The 11,680-nt window shown below is 43.3% G+C and overlaps 1 protein-coding gene across 1 annotated transcript in view; it reads right to left on the reverse strand.

Moving 5' to 3' along the window:
• Positions 1-5,312, reverse strand: part of KATNAL2 (katanin catalytic subunit A1 like 2) — a 30,279-nt gene extending 24,967 nt beyond the window's left edge. Inside the window, exon 1 of the mRNA XM_058864828.1 lies at positions 5,142-5,312. The gene's annotated coding sequence lies outside the window, so the exon portion shown is untranslated. The remainder of the gene's footprint in view (positions 1-5,141) is intronic.
• Positions 5,313-11,680: the final 6,368 nt, after the last annotated feature.

Raw genomic sequence — 11,680 nt, forward strand, 5'->3', positions numbered from 1 at the left:
GCTCCTGCTTCCAGCCCCAGTTTCCCTCCCTTCTATCCCACCAAACAAGCAGCGCCTGCATCCACCCCCAAGAAAAAGCCCAGCTCAAGTGTGCTGCCTGTGGGTGACAAACACAGATTTCTGTCCTCTTCATACTGCAAACAGAGCCCTACCATCTGTATCAAGGACTTGGGCTGCTCTCTGCCTATGCCTGGCACACAAAGATGCCAAGGAATACTATTGACCAAGGAGTACTATTGACCAAGGCTGATGCTTTTAAACCCCACAAGACGTGCTAAAGAAATATACATACATAAAGATCATTACTGTATTCTTTCCCGTCTCTTGGAAGAGAGAGCAATCATAGCAAACTTCTGATAGCAGAGTATTATTTATTCCAAAAATCAAAGGCGTTTTTTGGGTGGTGCAAAACCAATCTACCTCTTTATGCACCATTCCTTTGCTAGGTTAGACCTCCCTCTGCTCTGTACACAGTGCTGGGTATCACATGGCATTCCACTCCTAATTTCAACACTTGACATAGCGCCATCAGCTACTTTTTTATTTTAAAATAGAATCTGCCAGCCTGTAAAAAGTACTGGGTAGAACTGGGGAAAAGTATCCCAGTCTAGCAGGTATTTCCTGGGATGTTTGCTTCAGTCGTGGGGACATCTAGTGTCACGACTAAGGAAGAGCTGGGGTTTCCGCTTAACGCTTCCAGCAGAGTCAAAGTGTATTGGCATTTCACATATTGCAAACAAGATTCATAGAATCTTCATTCTGTTTTTCTAGAATGAAGGCTAAAACTGGCTGGGGAAAAGGGGAAAAAATTACCCACATTTCCCCTTTCTACCTTTACTACCCTTGATACCCTGTTGGGAAAGTGTTTCCAAAAGGAAGTTACAGTATCACTTCAATGGTGGTACAAAATTAATTTTTCTGGACCGTTTTGGAGAAAAAGCAGTGCTGTGTAAATGTTTTATAGATTGGTAACTCTTGAATGAAGCAGACTGGTTCCTGCGAGGCGCTGCAACAAGAAATGAACCAATTCTGAGAATTGCCATAAGGAAAGAGATAACGCACACACTCCAAGATGAATCTTTTGATAGTCTGGTGCTTGGAAAGCAGATTTTGAATTGTTGCCCTTTTTACCATTTCTCCCAGATGAAATGAATCTTCCAAAAAACATCTGGATGAGCAAAAAGGAAGCTGGTTTCATCACTTGCTGAGAATCCCACCTGTACGTCTTTTGAAGTGCAACTGCTCCTGAGGGTTTAGGCTGAGAAAGATTAACTGTTGTGTTTGCTAACATATCAAAGGGCAAGGTTACGGCTACCTCTGAATATTTAAAACACAGTATGCAGAGTAGCTGCCACAGCAGACAAACACATCAAGCGTTTCATGTAATAAACATGGATATTCTGACAAGAGAGGAATTGCCTCTGCCTGATGGACTGACAGGGTTCATGATCCATGCTTGGAACTTCCCTTGAAAAGAATTTGTGTTCTGGCAGGTCATCTGCTGCTGTTCATCCCCTTTTGTTACTTCTGCTGTCCCTAAAGTATTTTAAGTTCTAGTATAAATAGTGATACAGTGATTGGCAGCATCTCAAATAATTTAAGTACAGAGTTGCTTTGGGGGTAGGATAACATTGTGTCTACATGTGAGCTGCCTTCTTCAACCTTGACATAGCAATGTTCTTCTGGTTGCGCTGACCAAACAGAAGGAAAAATGAACCTTTACATCCCAAAAGAGCCCCATGTAAAAATGAGAAGAGAATTTAGACGGAGAGGTTAATTCTCTCTTTAACCTTTTCTATGAAGAATGGAAACAGCAATGGCTGATTCTGAGAAGTCAGACATATGTCCAAAGAAAATTAAGTAAGCTGGTAATCAGTTGTTAGTTATTATTAGTTATTGTGATTGACTCACAATGACTTGAATTAGGTTGGACCTGAAAAAAGAAACCAAGATATTTCTGGTAGCCCAGTTCTGTGAGTGTTCTATAAAACAAAGGAAAAATCAAGAACCTTTCAAGATGCAACTGTTACCAAGTGTAGCAGTGGCACACTGATCATTATTGCCTGATCAGTCCCAGCCATCTCTTTCCGGCATTTCACCATTACTTTAGCCATTATTTTAGGACATTATTACTTCACCATTATTTTAGCACACACTCTTTCCACGAGGCAGATGAGCTCTGTCTGTGTCAGTGCCACCAGAAGCTTTATCTGTCTCCTTAAAAGAGCTCTGAGCTGCCTGCTGTGGTCTGCTGTCCTGAGCTCCAGTTTGTCCTCTAAGGACTGACCCACTGCACTTATGTCACAAAAAACCCCTGCCTGCCACAGTCCAGACAGATACTAACACTGCACAGAGCTTCTTAGTGAGGAAATGGCAAATCTTACACAGCATGAAAAAACCACGAGTACTTACCAGTGCAAAGTTACTTAAAATTCAGTTTAGCTTTATAGTGATCTAGCCTTCCTGTTTAATTAGTATTTAGAATTGCATGTTGTTTATAGCCACTGGTATTTCAATAGATGTTTAAATGTTTGAAGTTTAATAAGCTTCCATTCTTAAAAGAACAGAAAAACGTATGTAATTAAATTTTCAATTACTATAGGGGATTTTGGGGTCCATGAAATTAATAAAACCTTAAGGCACTTAAATGTGATCTTGTTTTAAAAACTAAATAGTTGAGCACTTAACTAATTAGCTTCAACACTTATAGAGTTATTTTATTTATTTCTAGCTTAACAAAAGAGTGGCACACATTCCTTTTTTTGAGTCATTTTAAATTAAACTCTAATAGAGTTGTGCACCTTTAGGTGTAATTGTTTGTTTAGTCATTTCCACACCTTTTGCTAAAATGCATTTACATACTAAATCAACCAAGCCTCTTGTGTAATTTCCCCAAATTAATGGACCTACTAAAAGATTAATTTAACTCAGTAACATTTTGTTATCATTTGACCCTATATATTCTGCATGAATATGTTTGTTTGGATGAAAAATAAAGAGCTACAAGAGTAAGTCATCATCCGGGGAGCTTGGGAATAAGAACTATTCTGCTTTAGTGTATGCACTCTAAGGGCATCCAACTGGGGCAGTCAGGATGTGTTCAGAAAGATTCTGATTAGGAATTCAGACAAGAGGCAGCCAGGTGGCTGTGCAATCACACAGGGAAAGCACTAATCGTAATACACACGCAGAGCCCCTTCCCTCTTTGTCTTTGGGCTCCCAGGATGCTGACAAAGGTGGAGTTCCTCAAAATCAAGCTGGCACCATGTGCCAGGACAGAGAGGCTTGATGGGCTCACCTAGTCTTCCCCCTCCCTCCACAACCCTGTATTCCCACAGCTTCCCATTCTCCATAGCCCTCTGGATATCTTGACAGGCCTTTCAGAAGGCTGAATGTTCAGTTCTTGTCTGGCTTGCTGACCATACTTTTTGAGAAACACAAGCAGAGAATGGAACTGGTGAGTTTTAAACAATGTATAACTTGGCTGCCATTTAATAGAATTTCCCAGGACAAAGAAAGGGCGTTTTGCCCTCTTCTCTCTTCCAAATTATACAAGGCTGCTGCAAACAATAGAGTTGCCAAAGTTTTTCAAGGATTACAATGAGCTTTCATAATTAAAGACATACAGCAAGCTCACCATAGAACTTATGACTGGGAACAAGAAGCAAAAAAATCCTCTTGGCAGCTTCAGGTGGTTCTTCAAGTCACTAATTAAAAAAAGAGGCTCTGGACTTTTGCTCCTCTGCAGAACATAAATGACTACCTCATCTCTATACCCGAAATATAGACTATTCCTCAAATCCATCCTGCCAAAAGGCTATGAAAGAAACCAGTTTAACAAAAGCACATCAAGCCAAATCCTATGGCACAGCTGATAGGGAAGAGCTCTTGAGCTCTAATTCCCAGTCCCACAAATGTTTCTGCATTTAGTATCCAGCAACATCCTTGGGACAAAGACCATGCAAATCCCCACTGGTGAGGTTAAAAATCAGGTCCCCTTTTGTCCTCTCTTCCTGCGTGTTGATGCTGTTTCAATACCACACCTTCAGGCTCCATTCTCAGCGGCTGAGACCTGAATTCACTTTAAGGCTCAGAAAGAGACCATGATAGAGGATCCCATTCCTAGGTAAATATATTTATCCTATTAACACTTCCTGAGGAGAGGAAACAGAGGGCCAGGCCTCAATCTCCTCTTTCTGGTGACCAGTGACACGACCCAAGGAAATTTCATGGAACTGGGTCAGCAGAGTTTTAGGCTGGGTATCAGGAAAAGGTTCTTCCTCCTTCTTCCAGAGGGTGGTTGGGCACCTAACAGGCTCCCCAAGGAGCAGTCCAAGGCTGCCAGAGCTCCAGGAGTGTTTTGACAACGCTCTCAAGAACATGAGGAGTTTTGGGGCTGTGCAAGGCCAGGAGTAAACACAGTGATCCTCATGGGTACCTTCCTGGCCAGAAAATTCTATGATTCTACAAGAGGTTGATACAACTCCTAAAGTTCAGTCTCAAGACTCCTCCCAAAACACCTCTTTTGTGGAACCCTGAACTTTTCACTCTCAAGAGGGAAGAGAGATTGGTGCATGCATGCAAAGCACCCAACAGCCTCATGAGAAAGGCTTTTAGTATCCCTGCAGCCTCTCTCCCTCTGGTGCAATTTAACCAGCAGATGGAAGCAAAAGAACAGGTTATGAAATTCAGCAAAATCTTGCTGTTTCTGGGCTTTCTAGAGCAAGAACCATAGAATCATTGAATCACAGGATAGTTTGGGTTGGAAATGACCTTAAGACCATCCATTTCCAAATCCTGCCATGGGCAGGGACACCTTTCACTATCCCAGCTTGATCCAAGCCCCGTCCAACCCAACCTGGCACACTACCAGGGGTAGGGCAGGACAGGCTCAACTTTTTGAAACAAGAGCGAGCGGAGAAAGGAATACGGACTGTCCCCTTTGGCCGTGCCTACTGCTCCAGAACCATTTAGAAAGAAGCTGTGGGAGATGCACGCCCGCCCCTCCCCGTCACACCCAGCCCCCGTCCCAACCGCCATAACAGCACCAACCCCCGCGCATGCGCAGAGCGGCCCCCCCGTTGATATGGCAACCGGACGCGCAACCGCGACGCGTAGCCGCCCGTTCCGGCGGTTCTCACCGCTTCCCTCGCCTGGTGGGTGCTTCTCAGAGCCTGGGAGGAGAGCTCCATGACGGCAAGGGACGCCACCGGGAATGTTACCGGGGATGTTACCGGGAACGCAGACGGGAATAACCCACCGAGAGCCCGGACCCGCACACCGCCGACCCCCGAGGGGGACAGGCGCGCCCCGCCTCCCCGGCGCAGCCAATCGAAACGTCGGAAGGTGAAAGATTGACTGAAGATCTGTCCAATCAGGAGTAGAAAAGCGTGGGCGGAAGGTGGCGCTGGCCAATGGGCGCCGAGGTCGCCTGGGTGGCGCGGGGTGGGGGCCGCTTGGGTGAGGGGCTCGGGCTGAGGGGATGGAGCGGTCCCGTCCCAAAACAGTCCAAAATGACCCAAAGCAACCTCAACCATGCCAATCCAACCCAAACCATGCCAATCTAACCAAACCCCACCCCGAGCAAGCCAAATCAAGCCTAAACAGCCCAAATGAGCGCAGCCCAGCTCGCCCACACAGCTGAGATGTGCCTGAGAAGCAGCAGAGTGCAGTTTGCCCTTCGCAAAGGATGTGCCAGTGGGCATTAAAATGGAGACCACCAGTGTGACACAGGGCTGTGAGAAGCTCTTGGAGCACAACTCAGCTGCCTGGTTGCAGCCTCCTGGGGTTCAAGGTGTGAGTTATCAGAGAGGTGAATTGTGCCTGTTGGACGTGGTCCACCTTCAGTCCGGCTGGAGGAGAACCTATGATCAAGCAAGACAAAACCTAAAGCTCAGGACCTCTACTAAAACTCCTCTTTTATGAGGAATCCTGTGCTTTTCTCACACAGTGGGAAGAGGAATTGATGGACACATGACGGCTTTGTAGGAAGGGCTTTTATTATCCCTGCTCCCAAATCCAACAGCTGCTCAGTCCTTGGATGGGGTAATGATCATGCAACACAGCTTGGTCTAATGGAAGGTGCCCCTGACCACAGCAGGGGGATGGAACTGGTTGAGTTTTAAGGTCCCTTCCAACCCAAAACATTTTGGGATTCTGTACTACGCTTGCTTAGCATCTCATTCTCTCATCCTCAAAGACATGTTTTTTCCCGACATCCAGACCTTCTTCCAAAAATTCTCCTCAGTATAACCACCAATACGCTGATATGGCTTTGTCCTTTTGGTGTCACTCTGTTCTCACTCTGGAATGTTTCCCCAGCCCTTTTCCAGAACTTTCCCAATCTGGTATATGCCGACACAGGCATCAGTGTGTGTTCACAGCTCAGGTAGTTCTGCTGCAAATGTAATATATATTCATTGTGTCAAGGATGCAATTTAATACACATATTTTTTTATTAATTTTGTCCCATAAAACGTGGAGTTTTTTCAAAACAGATCAGATTAATATTTCTCTAACTAACTTTACTAGACTGTGTGCTTAATTTTGTGGCCTTAATGTGGTAATACAGTGGGTAACAGCATTTGTTTTTCCATTACTGTGGGCCTCTTTTTTATGGCTCTGAAAGAGAAATTCCTGTAATTGAAGTTAGAATCCCAAGTTCATCACTTGGGAAAGCAGCCTGTGTTCTGGGCTATGCTTGACTGGAGAGTTTTCCATCATTACTGTTAAAGGAGTAATGCTAACTAAATATGTGGTTTCCTATAGTTTTGATGGATAAAGAGACTCTTCAAATCCTTTGAACAAAAATTGAGGGTAATTTTCACAAAAACTGTCCATAGAGGCAAATGCTCACCCACAGTCAGGGAGGCTGTGTTCAAGACTGTAAAATCTAGGCCTGTGTCAATAGGCAGAATTTAATAAAAATAAGAATGATCAAATAAGAAACTCTATAACAAAATTTAAATATTTTGCTGTTGGTCTTATTACCAAAATATAGGTATATAGGTGTATCATTGCAGTGTGTTAGGATGGGCAGGCAAAATTAATATTTCATTATCAAAACTGATTAGAATATATGTATATATATATATATATATATATATATATATATACATTAGGTTTCTAATTTGGATTTTTCTAAACTTTAATATATCTATTGTCAATGTAGTTATGTATAACTATATTCATCATGGGCCTTTGTTGCTTTTTTCCCAACCTGGAAATGAAAATTGTGATAATTTTAGTATGGAGGTAATATAAAAGAGGATCTTTTATAACTGCCTTCAGGAGCAGTTATGGAAAGGTATCTACAAAAGGCCACCCCCCCAGAGATCAGTACATTTTTATAGGTTTTAGGAAATTAGCATAATTGATAAAAAGCACCAGTTAGGAGGACAAGAGGTGATGTGATTCCCCACCAGGTCAAGCCCCTTCTCTGGAGCCCCCCCTCAGCACTGGCTGTACTTTTTCCATGAGAATGTATCTCCAAGAGTTGTCCTTGGCCATGGTTCCCAGGGAAAACAAGATAGGATAGGGGCCTTGTAGCCTCTGGGGCCTTGGAGCTTTAGAATTGTTTTGTCTTTCTCTTTAGGGAAAGGCCATGGAAAAGTACTGGGAAGACAGCTACTGAAACAGCAGACTAGAGAGCTACAAGTGTATGTGTGATAATATAGAGAACATAAAGAAGAAAAAGAAATGCAAAACCAAACATTATCATCTTGTCAGAAGATTATGTCCCACCCGAACTCTGTTTTATCAAACAGCTGCATAGAAAATGCAGATACAATGCAGGCACATAAATTATTTCTTTCCAATAGGCAGAATCAGAGAACCACAGGGGAGTTTGGGTTGGAGGGACCTTTAAGACCTTCTAGTTCCAACGCCCTGCCTCGGACAGGGACACCTTCCACAAGACCAGGCTACTCCAAGCCCTGCCCAACCTGAGTATCCAACTTAGAGTATTTTGTCATATGGGTAGAGCCCACATTTTTTTTTCCAGCAGCATGATTAAGGGTGTCTTTCAGCCTCTGTGCTTTGACAGCTCTAGACCTCATACAAGAGGGCTATAGGCACTGACTACCACTTAAGTATTTTTGCCATTCACTTATAATGTTACCTTAAAAAATATATGACTGTGGGCTACAAGAGATGATGGAAAAGCTTAAGGCTGACCTCTTAAAATTCTTTCCTTTAAACACAGCACATACAAAACAAATCTACTTTCCACCCAGTCACCCCAGCCCCATCCCTGCCTGCAGTTCACAGTCTGTAGTGTATTAACAGCTGGTTAAGCAGCACAGGAGGGGTTTGATGAGGTATGATGCTGATAAGAGCAATTGTTGCAATCCTGCGAGCAGCTGTAGAGTGGTTTTGTTTGTTGTTTTGGGCTTTTTTTGTTTGTTTGGGTTTGTTCGTTTTTTTTTTTTTTTTTTTTTTTTTTAACTGCAGCGTTTGTGGAAGGCTGGGAGGGTTTATTTGGATGTTCGGATGTCTTTCCGTAGTTAACACAGCTGTGGGAACAGGCAGTGCTTGTATGGACATACTGTGCATAGCACTAGAAAGATTACTAGAAAAGGTTGAAACCAGATGTTTGTTGGGTTTTTTTTTGTTGTTGTTTTTTTGTTTGGTTTTTTTTTCCCCCTAACAAGCCTCCATTTAGGCGGCAGGTTGCTTAGCACCTATAGGCTCGTTCCTTGCCCTAATTAGAGCCTGCTGGGGAAGACAAAAACCCCCGGTGACTAATTGTGTGATTTTCTGGGAGATAGGAGTATGCCCTGGCTGCCTTGGGGAAGGTCTCCTTCAATGGCTGGTGCTGGGCCGAGTTTTAACACCAAAACTGAAAATTCGGAAAATGCTCCAGGGAAGAGCCTGGGAAATGTTTCAGGCAACACAGCAGCAGGTTTAGAGAGAAGAAAGAGGAGAGGAAGAAAGGGGTATCGAAGGTGGAGGTCAAAGAAGAGGCAGAAGTTTTGGATCCCGGAAGAAAGTCTGACATTTGAGGTAGGTTTCTTAAAAGTTTGATGGAAAGAGAAATATTGGAAATGTTGAAATTTAGCAAAGATGAGTTGTAGCTGTGGAGTGTAAGCCTGGAGTTGAAGTGTGTGTGAGAAGTTGTGTTAAAACATCAGGATTTTGAAGAACTAGAGCAAAAGGGGAGATTAATTCTAGTTACAGGAAAAACAGAAGAGGGATATTTGAAAGAAATTTTTCTGTGGAGATAATGAAATGGGAGAGAAAATGGCCTGTGCTCTAAGAAAAATTGAGGAGGACCAAAAGTCCTCTTTTTTTAACTTTTTTTATTTTTTTAAATTTTTTTTTGAGTCTAGGTCCCCAGAGATATGTAGTAGAAAGGGAAAGATTGAGGAAAACAACCTATTATAAAAGAACATTTCCATAAAATATTAGGGACAGCTACTATGTAAACTCCTATCTTATGCATGTGAGGTGTAGAGAAATAGTGTTTGCTCTTATCCCTGCAGATACTGGGGATAAGATGAATGGAAAGGTTGAAAGATGTGGTTATGAAGTGAGATGTGAATGTACACTAGAAAAGAACTGCCTGGCTCTGATGTACGCTTGAACACTGATGTCCTTCCTGGTGTGTTTGAAGGAAGGAACACTTGAGGGTTTGTTAAAAGAACAAAAGAAGGCTTTGGTCTGGTCATGCTTTAATGATCTAAGAGAGTCTAACCTGCAGCTTGCCCCTTTAGTCTGGTATTGAATTGGAGGGAAAAATAAGCATTTGTTGGACTTAGGAGCTGAACTCAGGCAGTGGTGTGGCAGAAGGCATGTTTTATTAGCCTGTCGATTCCTGGTTTTGACTAACAGAAGGAGTTTGAAATTAATGAACTCCTTATGTTTAAATCTTTAGGGAAAGGGGTGTCATAACACCAAGCACAAAAGCCATTAGTGCAGAGGACTAGGTATCTGTGCCTGCAGTGGGAAACTTTGGCACATTAATGGGTTTAATCTGGAGTAATTAGTAAATAAAAAGGAAAGACTGTCTCAGAAAGCTGCTGCAAAATTACAGCTAATGATGTTAATTATTGAGTTCCTTGGTGTCCAGCTCTTGTAGCAGCATTAAGTGCCCATAGCTAGTGTGCATGGCAGGGATCAGTATCCTCTAGAAAAGCTCAGTTATTTGTTCCCAAAACTGCCTGCCAGCATCCCTACTCACAGAGCCTGCTGCCAACGTGGCCTGTCCCTTGGCCTTACTGTAAGCTACCATTGCAGTTGCTGCTCTGGATGTCTTGATCGTGCAAAACTAGCTGCCTTTTGGTTAATATGAGCAAATATGTTTTGCATTTCAGGCCTCTTTTCCAGTGTCTCTTCATCTTCTTGTTTGGGTTGTGTTGGCTGCTTGCCTGTTTGTTGGCTGAATCTTTGCTATTTTTTATTGCAATAAATCAGTTGTTTGGTTTTACAGCCAAGTTGCCGATTAAACTGAATATTGTGAGTAGGTAATTATTGTGACTAGGTAATGATCTCTGGCTGATTTTGAAAACAGTATTCTCAGCTGCACCTCGATGTTTATTTTTCTGTAAATGTCTCAACATTTCTCTTGCAGCAGGAAACCCATTATCCAGTTTTTGAAGCTTACTGCTGGTGACATTTTCTCTTCATTTTTTATTAATAAAACGTGCTGCATCATCATTATAATACAAATTATGAGTGCTCTTGATTGGGTGGATAAACTGGGCTGTAAAATCATTAGCTTTCTATTTAATCCACTTTAACTGCAAACTGGAATATGTTTTATTTCTTTTATTCTCTGATTTGCTGGTTTGGTTGTTTTTTTCTTTTTTATTTTTGGTTGGTTTGTTTTTAATAGAACAATTCAAGTGGTGCGTTCGTCGTGGAGGGGAGGAATTATGGCAGGTGTGTCCAGTTCTGGGCTCCTCAGTACAAGTGGAATGTCCAGTGGAGGGCACGAGGATGATGAGGTGTCTGGAGTTTGTCTTGTGATGAGCGATTGCAACATCTGGGCATGTTTAGTCTACAGGAGACTGAGAGGGGATCTCAATGCAGATAAACATCTCGAAGGGGTGTCCAGAGAATGGTAGTGAACTCTTTTCGGTGGTGTCCAGCAACCAAATAAGGAGAAATGGCCACAACTAAAATACAGAAAGTTTCACCTCAGCATGAGGAAGAACTTCTTTATGTTGAAGGTGGCACAGCTCTGGTAGAGGGGTCCAGGGAGGTCGAGGAGTCTCCATCTGTGAGACATTCCAAACCCACCTGGAGTTCCTGTGTGACCTGCTCTATGTGATTCTGCCTTGTCAGGGGTTTGGTCTGGGTGATCTCCAGAGGTCATTTTTATTTTGTGATTCTGTGGTCTCCCAGGATCATTTCCAGGGCCACTTGAATTCTCTGCACCCCAGAGCTGCTGCAGGAGCACCGGGTAATTGGGGCTGGTACCTACGGGTGTGTGTACACAGCTGGACTGGCTTTCCTTTACAATTCCCAGTCTGTACCACCGCCGGCCGGTTTCCTCTCAAGAGTTGCCGGTGTGTCTGTGCCATCCATGGCCGGTTTCCCCTCAGGGTTCCTGGTGTGTCCGTACCACCCTAGCCCAGTTTCCCCTCAGGTTTCTGGTGTGCCTGTGCCATCCCTGGCCGGTTTCCCTCAGGATTCCCGCGGTGTCTCTACCACTCTAGCAGCTTCCCCCGAGGGTTCC

The sequence above is a fragment of the Poecile atricapillus genome, chromosome Z (assembly GCF_030490865.1).
Source record: "Poecile atricapillus isolate bPoeAtr1 chromosome Z, bPoeAtr1.hap1, whole genome shotgun sequence".
Classification (NCBI taxonomy): domain Eukaryota; kingdom Metazoa; phylum Chordata; class Aves; order Passeriformes; family Paridae; genus Poecile; species Poecile atricapillus.